Here is a 9655-nt window from a genome sequence, read left to right on the forward strand (position 1 = left end):
GGATGCGGTACAGCCCTGTAGGCAAACAACAACTGCTGCAACACTAGATCCCAATCATTGGAGTGTTCATTCACGAATTTACGTATCATGGCCCCCAAAGTTCCATTAAACCTCGCCACCAGGCCATTGGTTTGGTGGTGGTAAGGGGTGGCAACCAAGTGATTCACCCCATGAGCTTCCCACATGTTTTTCATTGTCCCGGACAGAAAATTAGTTGCTGAATCTGTAAGGATGTCAGAGGGCCAACCTACCCTGGCAAAAATGTCAGTTAAGGCCCGGCACACAGTGGTAGCCCTGGTGTTGCCTAGAGCCACTGCTTCCGGCCATCTGGTAGCAAAGTCCACGAAAGTCAGTATGTACTGCTTTCCTCTGGGGGTCTTCTTTGGGAAAGGACCCATGACATGGTAGGCAGCGGTTGGGATGTTTTAAGAACCAAGAGCCATTGAGAGCTGTTCTCTCCTTCTAGAGCAGGAAAGCAGGCTAGCGGGGAGGGGGATTGTTTTTGAAACCAAAGCAGAGAAGTTTTGTCCTTTTTGGCTGTTTGGAAAAACAGCTTGGGGCAGAGGTATTAGGTTTTTATAACAAAGCTTTGTTAGAAAGAGATTCCCACTGAGAGAGCATTAGCAAGTTTGAGAGAGACAGGACAAATCAGTTTTCCTGGTTCTCTCTCAGCCAGCAAACCCAGCTACCAACATTTGCAAATGAAAAGTTTTGTTTTCTTTTTATTCAGTCGGGAATAGGTTAGGAAATTGTAAACCAAGCAACACAGTCAATTCACTGACTGCAGAGGGGTGTGGCCAGCACCAGAAAGCAGAAAAAATTAGTGCCAAGGAAGCATCTAAACTAAGGAATTGCAATTAAAACTCAAGGAGATGGAAATAAAAGAAAAAGAGCGGGAGGCTAACCACAGGAGGGTGTTGGAGCTCCAGAGGGAGGCCCACCAGCAGGCCCTGGAATTAGAAAAGGCTAAGCAGAATGTTCCTGCCAACCCCAACAACCCTTCTCCAGGCACTGTTTCCCATCCCAGGAAATATCCCACCTCTACCACCATGTCATAGGTTTATTCCCCACTTTGAACTTTAGCGTCCACAAGATGGGGACCTGTATGGACTCCTCTAAACTTAAATCCTAGTTTAGATCTGGTTCTTGCTGCCACCAGCCAGGTTTCAGTGTCTGGCACACTCTCTGTTCCCCCAAAACTTTCCCTGGGAACACAGATCCAAACTCCTTGGATCTTAACACAAAGGGAAATAAACCATTCCCCCACCTTCTTCCCCCTCCCCTAGTCGTTGGGAGAGATTACCTTGATTCAGCTCCTTGACTCTAAACAAAGAGGGATTCACTTCCCCCCCCCCCCCTTCCCCTGAAATTCCAAACAAGGGAAGAAATTAAACAGGTTCTAAAAAGAAAAAACTTTATTAAAAGAAAGAAAGAAAGTACGCTATCTCGGTAACACCAGGATGAAAATATACAGGGATTAGTTTATGAAATTAGAGAGCTTGCATCAGGACAAATACAGCCACCAAAAATAAAATAAAATAGGGTTCCAGCAAACACACATTTGCAAATACAGAAATTAATTAGAAGACTAATCCGCCTTTCTAATACTCACTATACTAAATAGAAGAGAATACTTCAGGAAACTTAAAGACCCTGGATATACGTCTGGCCCCTCTTAGATCCAAAGAGAGAACACCCCCTAAACAAAGAACACAGACAAAGACTTCCCTCCACAGAGATTTAAAATTGATTGGTCCTCTGGTCAGGTGTCCGTCAGGTTACTGAGCTTGTTAACCCTTTACAGGTAAAAGAGACCTTAACCCTTAACTATCTGTTTATGACAAAGGGACATTTCACCAACATCAACATGGGATGGCCGGGAAAGGTACACATCTTCAGGAACTCTGGTCTGTTTGAACAGCTGCAGGAAGGGACTTACTTCCCAGACCAGAAAATAACCATTGGGGATGTTAAAATGCCTGTTGTTATCCTTGGAGACCCAGCCTACCCCTTAACGCCCTGGTTCATGAAGCCATACACAGGCAGCCTGGACAGTAGTCAGGAGCTGTTCAACTATAGGCCGAGCAAGTGCAGAATGGTGGTAGAATGTGTATTTGGAAGTTTAAAAGCGCGCCGGCGGAGTTTACTGACTCCGTTAGACCTCAGCGAAACTGTTGCCGCTTTCTGTGTGCTCCACAATATCTCTGAGAGTAAGGGGGAGATGTTTATGGTGGGGTGGGAGGTTGAGGCAAATCGCCTGGCCGCTGATTACGCGCAGCCAGACACCAGGGTGATTAGCAGAGTACAGGAGGGCGCACTGCGCATCAGAGAAGCTTTGAAAACCAGTTTCAAGACTGGCCAGGCTACGGTGTGAAAGTTCTGTTTGTTTCTCCTTGATGAAAACCTGCCCCCTTGGTTCACTCTACTTCCCTGTAAGCCAACTGCCCTCCCCTCTTCGATCACCACTTGCAGAGGCAATAAAGTCATTATTGTTACAAAATCACGCATTCTTTATTAATTCATCACACAAATAGGGGTATAACTGCCAAGGTAGGCCAGGAGGGGTGGCGGAGGAGGGAAGCACCAGGTGGGGTGTTGGAGGAGGGGAGGAGGGAAGGAAAAGACCACACTGAACTTCAAAACTTATTGAATACCAGCCTTCTGTTCCTTGGGCGGTCCTCTGGGGTGGAGTGGTTGGGTGCCCGGCGCACACACACCCCCGCCCCACGTTCTTGGGCATGTGGGTGAGGAGGCTATGGAACATGGGGAGAAGGGCAAGTGGTTACACAGGGGCTGCATCGGCAGTCTGTGCTCCTGCTGTGTTTCATGCAGCTCCACCAGCTGCCAGAGCATATCAGTTTGCTCCTCCAGTAGCCTCAGCGTTGCATCCTGCCTCCTCTCATCACGTTGCCACCATCTCTCATCTTGCTCCCACCACCTCTCATCTCGTTTGTCCCTCCTGTCCTCGCATTCATTTTCTGCTTTCCTGGAGTCTGACATTGTTTGCCTCCACGCATTCTGCTGAGCTCTTTCAGTGCGGGAGGACTGCATGAGCTCAGAGAACAGCCTGGCCCCACCCTCTGTGCCACTCTTTGTCCCAGCCCTACCCTCTCACTCCCTGGCAGCACCAATGTGAGAGCAGGGCCTCCCCACCCACCCTCACACTCTCACCTGGCAACGAGCACATAACAGACGTGGAGAGTTTCACTTTTGTTTCTCAGACAAAGTTTGTCTGCACGGAGAGACGGGACGATTAGCCAGGTAAGGGGTGTGTGCGTGTGTGGAAGGTGTTTGCCCCAGTCTTGCTCATTCCCCCCACCCAGGGGCAGGAGGGATTGTCCCCCCTCAGTCTAGTCCCAGCGGGTGGCTGGGCGTGGGGTTCCTGCCGGGCAGGGGCGGTTTGAACCTCACCCTCTGTCCAGCAGAGAGACAGGCAGAGGCAGCAGCTAATCTTCCCCCAACGCTGGGTCTGACTCACGCCGTGGTTTGAAACACTGTCAAACTCTGACCAGTGAAACCAGCTGAAACCCAGGCAAATCCTTGGGCCCACAGAATCCCCAGAACGTGGCTTGTCTTGTGTTAGCCGCGATCAGGGCACTTACAGGCACCAGCTAACCCAGGGAAGGAGAACCGGCCCCTCAGATGTTCATCTCCCCCCAGACAGAGGGGTTCTAGATATTTTCTTACTGGTCCCCTTCCAGTTTCACCTCCGCCCACCCCCAACCCCAGGTGCAAGGGCTGGAAACACGAGGGCTGGGTGCACAATGCTTTCGTTTAACCTACACGGGGAACAAATATTTGATAATGGTCTCCACAGTCTAGCAGAGAAAGGTCTCACATGATCCCATGGGTAGAGTTGAAGCTGGACATATTCAGAGTGGAAACCACATGTCAATGTTTACCCTGGGTGGGGAGGATTAACCATGGGAACAGTGTACCACGCAGCGTGGTGGATTCTCCATTGAGGCGGGATATGTTTCTAGGAGAATTAACTGGGGACAGTTCTCTGGCCTGTTATCCAGGAGCTCAGTCTTGGTCCCTCCTGGTCCGGGAATCTACCAGTCTCTGCCATGGCTTCTTGGAATCCGTCTTCTCGCTCTGGTGCAACCAAGGGGACAGGACCGCAAAGTGGGCAGGTAAACTGAGTCATGCAGCTTGTTCACAGAAATATTCCCACACTCTCCCTCCCCTGCCAGACTCCTGCTGCCAGGAAGGGACACACCTCAGAGCTCAGCCGTCCTCCAGCAGAGCCCTTCTGCTCTGGGTGCCAGGTCCTGACCCAGTAGGTTCCCCCCACCCAGCGGGTCTGGAGAGATGCAGCGACTCCGGGAGGACGTCACCTGCTCCATCTGCCTGGATGTCTTGGATGACCCCGTCTCCATCGAGTGCGGCCACAACTTCTGCCGGGGCTGCCTCGTGGCTCACTGGCACTGGGTTTCAGTGCCCCGAGTGCCGGGCTTCCTGCTCCAGGGACAGGGTGACCCCAGACACGCGTCTGAGAGCCCTAGTGGAGAAAATCAAAGAGCCCCTGTGGGAAGAGATGGAGCCGGTGAGACCAGACAGGCCAGATAAGGGGAAACGGGTTAGGCTCCCACTGGCCCAGGGCAGGGGACTGGCTGCCTCAGGGGGTGGAAACTGGGCACGGGGCTCTCGTCCAGAGGCAGAGGACTGGCTGGCTCAGGGGTGGGGTCCCAGCTCTGACCCTGCTCTCTCCCTGCAGCAGGGGCCGGGGGCTCAGCCAGAGCCGGGGCGCCCGGTGCAGCTGGTGCGTCTGGATGAGGAACGGGGCCTGACCCTGGACGAGGAGGCCCTGAGCCACTGCCTGGAGCAGCGTGGGGTTTGGGATTCCCCCGTCTGCCTGGTGTCCATCATCGGGGAGCAGCGCCGGGGCAAATCCTTCCTGATGAATTGCCTGCTGCGCCGGCTCCAGCGCCTGGTGAGTGGGGACGGGAGCCCCTGCTATGGCCCCGCCCCCTGAACCAGAGACCCCGCCCTCCCCAGACAGGGCCCTGCCCCTTGCATCACAGACCCCACCCACCCCAGCAAGCCCCCCCCCCCATCCACCAGCAAGGGCCTTTCCCTCTACAGCAAAGGTCCCCTCTCCCCAGCCAGGGCCCTCCCCCCTGTACCAGGCCCAGGGCAGAGCAACTGAGGCCCCACCCTGCAGTCATGGCCCCTCCCGCTGCACCACAGGCCCCACCCTCCATCCATAGCCCCTCCCCCTGCACCACAAGCGCCACCTTCTAGCCATGGCCCCGCCCCCTGCACCACAGGCCCCACCCTTCAGCCAAGGCCCCACCCCGTGTCCCCCAGGACACCGCCCCCTCCCCCAGTGCCCCACCCCCTCCCCCCTCAGAGCCCCAGACCCAAACCCCGTTCCCTCCTGACCGTGCCCTGGTCGTCCCCTACAGGAGACTGAGGATGCGTCGTGGATGGGCCGCGAGGACCAGGCCCTGGGGGGATTTGAGTGTCGTACTGGGATGGAGACCGTGACGAGGGGGGTGTGGATGTGGGACCAGCCCCTCTGGGTCCAGGCCCAGGGCAGGAGGGTGAGTGGGGCAGAGGGGCAAGCAGGGAATAGGGGATGGGGCAGTAGGGGTGGGGAATGAGGGTGGTGTGGGGGGAAGCTTCTATGGGGGGGCAGGGGGGCTGGAGTAGTGGGGGAGGGGGGAGGGGAATGGGGGAGTCTGGGGGTAAAGCCCTGTGTGGGGGCAGGGGGACTGGCGGGGCTGGAGGAGGGGGGAGAGGACTGCAGAGCCAGGGGGTCCCAGCCCTGGGGCTCCCTACAGACACACTGGGGGTGGGGATGGGGGGCTGTTCCCTGTGTCTGTCCCTGCAGGTGGCCGTGTTCCTGGTGGACTCCGAGGGCTCCCTGGACCTGGAGCGCCGCATGGAGACCAGCATCAAGCTCTCTGTGTTCAGCATATTGCTCAGCTCCTACTGGGTGGGGGCGCCGTGCTGCAGGGAGTGGGCAGGGGCTCGGTAGGGGGTGCTGGGGAGCAGGGAGTGGGCGGGGGCTCAGCAGGGGGTGCTGGGGATCAGGGAGTGGGCGGGGGCTCAGCAGGGGGTGCTGGGGAGCAGGGAGTGGGCGGGGGCTCAGCAGGGGGTGCTGGGGAGCAGGGAGTGGGTGGGGGCTCGGCGGGGGTGCTGGGGAGCAGGGAGTGGGCGGGGGCTCAGCAGGGGGTGCTGGGGAGCAGGGAGTGGGCGGGGGCTCAGCAGGGGGTGCTGGGGAGCAGGGAGTGGGCGGGGGCTCAGAGGGGTGCTGGGGAGCAGGGAGTGGGCGGGGGCTCAGGAGGGCACATTGTTCTGTGTGCAGTGGGGGTACTCAGCTGTGGGGGACTCACCTTTTCTCCTCATTATGTTTCTAGATTTTTAACATTTCCAGCATGTTTACCCGCACGGAGGCAGATTATTTGGAGGTGGGTGGGGCAGGGGATACACACGGCTTTACTGACACTGACCTCTCAGCCATGTCCCCGCTGGGGAGGACCCAGGAGTCCTGGTGGTGTGAGGATTGGAGCGTGGCCGTCTAGACTCTTTGGGGCTGTTTTTGACAGAAAGTCCTAGAGGCCCTGTGGATGGCCCGGGCAGCAGCCGACGGGGGCTGACCCGAGCCCCGCAGAGCAGCAGGGCCTTTGTTTTTAAAGCTGGGCGCCGGCTCTGCTGGGGATCCCAGGGAGAAGAGATTTCTGTGTCCGTCAAGTCTCCTAGTGATCTGAAATGTGCCGGCAGACTCCGATTGCCGAGAGGTTTGGGGAGCCTCGTGACAGCGCGTGGTGGGTTTGGTGACCCAGACCTGGGGCAGGTGGAGCAAGCGGTTTCCAAGATAGACACACTCCCCACCCCCGAAATCAGCATTTCTCACAACTGGCCTATTCTAGCAGGGCTTTTTTGCCGGGGGGGAGGCGGGGGATGGCAGCGCGTGCCCAGCCAGTCTGTTGCGTGCAGCCAAGACAGGACCAACAGAGTTAAGGGAAACGCCCACCCAACCGTACCTCGGCCCCCTGGGACCGACGCCCCAGTACGCCCATGGCACTCGGCCCTGCTCTCTGCCTTTGCCCTGTATGGGGCAGGAGCTACCTGCACCTGCTCTGCGCTCACACACTGAGCCTGGATGGGCAGGAGCCAGCCCTGGGCAACCCACATCGCTCTGCGTTAGCGAAGGGTTTGTGATGGGAAAATGTTCCATTGGAATCTTTCCAACCAGCCCTAACCCTGACCCTGTGTCCCATCCGCCAGCCCTACCTCTGTGTGCCCCACTCCCACTGCCCCCATGCCAGGGGCTTTGTGTGCCCCATTCCTCCTCCCTCCATACCAGGGGTCTGTGTGCCCCCCATTCTCCCTGCTCAGCACCCAGACGATCATGCTACCCTCCTTCCCGGAGCGGTTGGCTCATTGCCTTCTGATGCTAGTCACCAGATCTAAATGCAAATTGGGCTTTTCTGTTTTTCCAATTTCCCTCCAAATCATTTGGGGTTCTTCCCACAGATGCCTAGCGTGCCCCCTGTAATTTGGAAATTGATCAGAGGTGGTCTCAAAAAATTATCACGATGCATACAGACATTCCATTGAGTTGTGTGTTAGGCCTTTTACTTCGCTCGGCCAATCTATAACATCTATAATTGGTTATTATATATTCATTAATAGCTGCCAGTTATTGGTTATTTGACAGTCACTATTGGCTGTCAGCTGTTCATTATTTAGTACCAACCATTAGTTGCCAGTTGATTTGATAGTGACAATGGGGGAAATGGAAAATAAAAGTTTTGTTGAAAAATGGAAAACTGAGAAAATCAGAATCCTTTCATGCAAATTTCCACTTTCAAAGAACAGCCCAATATTCGCGTTTCCTGGGTTTCTCGCTGCACGTTTTTAGTTTCCACTCGTTTCTCAGGTTTCGGTCTTCGACTTTCAGTCTTGGGTTGTCAGTTCTCATTTATCGTGTTTTGGTCCATGGTTGTCAGTTTTGTGACTTTTGTTATCGCATTGCATATTTTGTGTATTGGGTTTTGTTCCTTGATTGTCAGATTTTAATCTTCTCATCGGTTTGGGGATGTTCCTTATCAGTTTTCTGCTTTTTTTTATTTATCACAAAATTTCAGGGTTTGTTTACTGGGCTTCACTTCTTAGTGTCACTGTCCAGATTATCAGCTTTTAATTTTCTTCAAAAATTTGGGGTATTTAAATTTTTTTTTCGATTCTGCTATTCACTTATTGCTTCTTTTTTCTATTAGTTTTCTGCCTTAGATTATTCATTTTCTAACGTTGACTTAGTTTTGTGACCTTGATGCCTGGTTTTCATACTTCAGATACTGGTTTTCTGTTTTGGCTCTTGGTTGACTTCATTTACTACTTTACTGGCTTTGGTTACTGGATTTTTGCAGTCAGTTGTTGGTTTTCTGATGCTAATTACTGGTTTTCTGGCTTTGACTTTTGGTTTTTGACTTTGATATCTGGTTTTCTGACATCCATTGCTGGCTTTAACTCTTTGACGATTGGTTATCTTGGCTCCAAATACTTTTTTTTAATGGTTTTCAGACGTTGATTTCAGATCTTATTAGAATTGCTGGTTTTCTGACATTAATTATTAGTTTGCTAATTTTGCTAAGTGATTGATTTCTTTCACTGCTTTTCTGCTTTCAGTAAATGGTTTTCTGATTTCAATGACTAATTTTCTGCTTTTGATTATTTCTTTTTTTACTTTGATTATTGGCTTGCTGAGTTTGATCATTGGCTTTCTGTGTCTTCGATGGCTGCTTTTCTAGAACCACCAATTGGTTTTTCTGAGTTCAGTTATTGCATTTATATCTGTGATTACCGGTGTTCGGTTATTGTGTTTGAAACTACGTTTCTCTCCTCAGTTTTATCTGTTTTCTCTTTTCAATGATCAGTTTTCACTTAACGTTGTTCAGGTTTTGGCTCGTTTCAGTGACATTTTTTTCACTCGTTTATTTTGAGCCACCAATCTAGGTTGGTCACCTTTCGTCACCTGTGGGGAGATGTTTTGCTCAAAACGGAAAACGTTTTCTTTGTCTCTCTTTCTCTCTCTGCATCTCAGATCTTTATTAATGTTGCAAAGGAGGTTGGTGAGACCTGCAATCTGCTCCCATTTCAGGTGAGTCCTCATTTCCCACCCACCCTCAGACATTGTGATACAATGCTGGTTCCCCTCCCATCAACCAATCTCATTTTTACTAGTCACTGCCTCTATTGCCAGAGCACCTCAGAAGCCCTGTCCTAGACCCAGACCGCAGTGTGCCAGGCGCTGGACAAACCCAGAGCAAACAGCCAGTCCCTGCCCCCATTTTTCTCCCTCCACGCTTACATCATGCCCAGGGTCTTGGTTTTGGTGGCTGGGTTCGGCGGCAGCCTCCAGCTCTGGTCTGCTCTCTGTGCCCCCAGCCCCAGCGTGACCCTTCTCCTATGCTCCCTGTTGCAGCGTCTGGACCTGTTGGTGCGAGATTGGCAGCTCTCCGGATCCTATGGCACGGACGGAGGGCAGGAGTTTCTCAGATTAAAATCACAGGTAATGATCAGATCTGGGCACCATGTGTGTGCATGGGAACAGCGAACGCCGGAGTTGGGGGGGAGCTGAACGTTTCCCTGGCAGGTCTGATTTCTCGCTAATGGCAGCAAATGTCACTTTGACTCCCAC

At 53.2% G+C, this 9655-nt stretch overlaps 1 pseudogene; it reads left to right on the forward strand.

The window, feature by feature from the left end:
• Positions 1–4033: 4033 nt before the first annotated feature.
• On the forward strand, positions 4034–9308 carry LOC123368063 (annotated as a pseudogene).
• The last annotated feature ends 347 nt before the right edge of the window (positions 9309–9655 follow it).

The sequence above is a fragment of the Mauremys mutica genome, chromosome 4 (assembly GCF_020497125.1).
Source record: "Mauremys mutica isolate MM-2020 ecotype Southern chromosome 4, ASM2049712v1, whole genome shotgun sequence".
Lineage (NCBI taxonomy): Eukaryota > Metazoa > Chordata > Testudines > Geoemydidae > Mauremys > Mauremys mutica.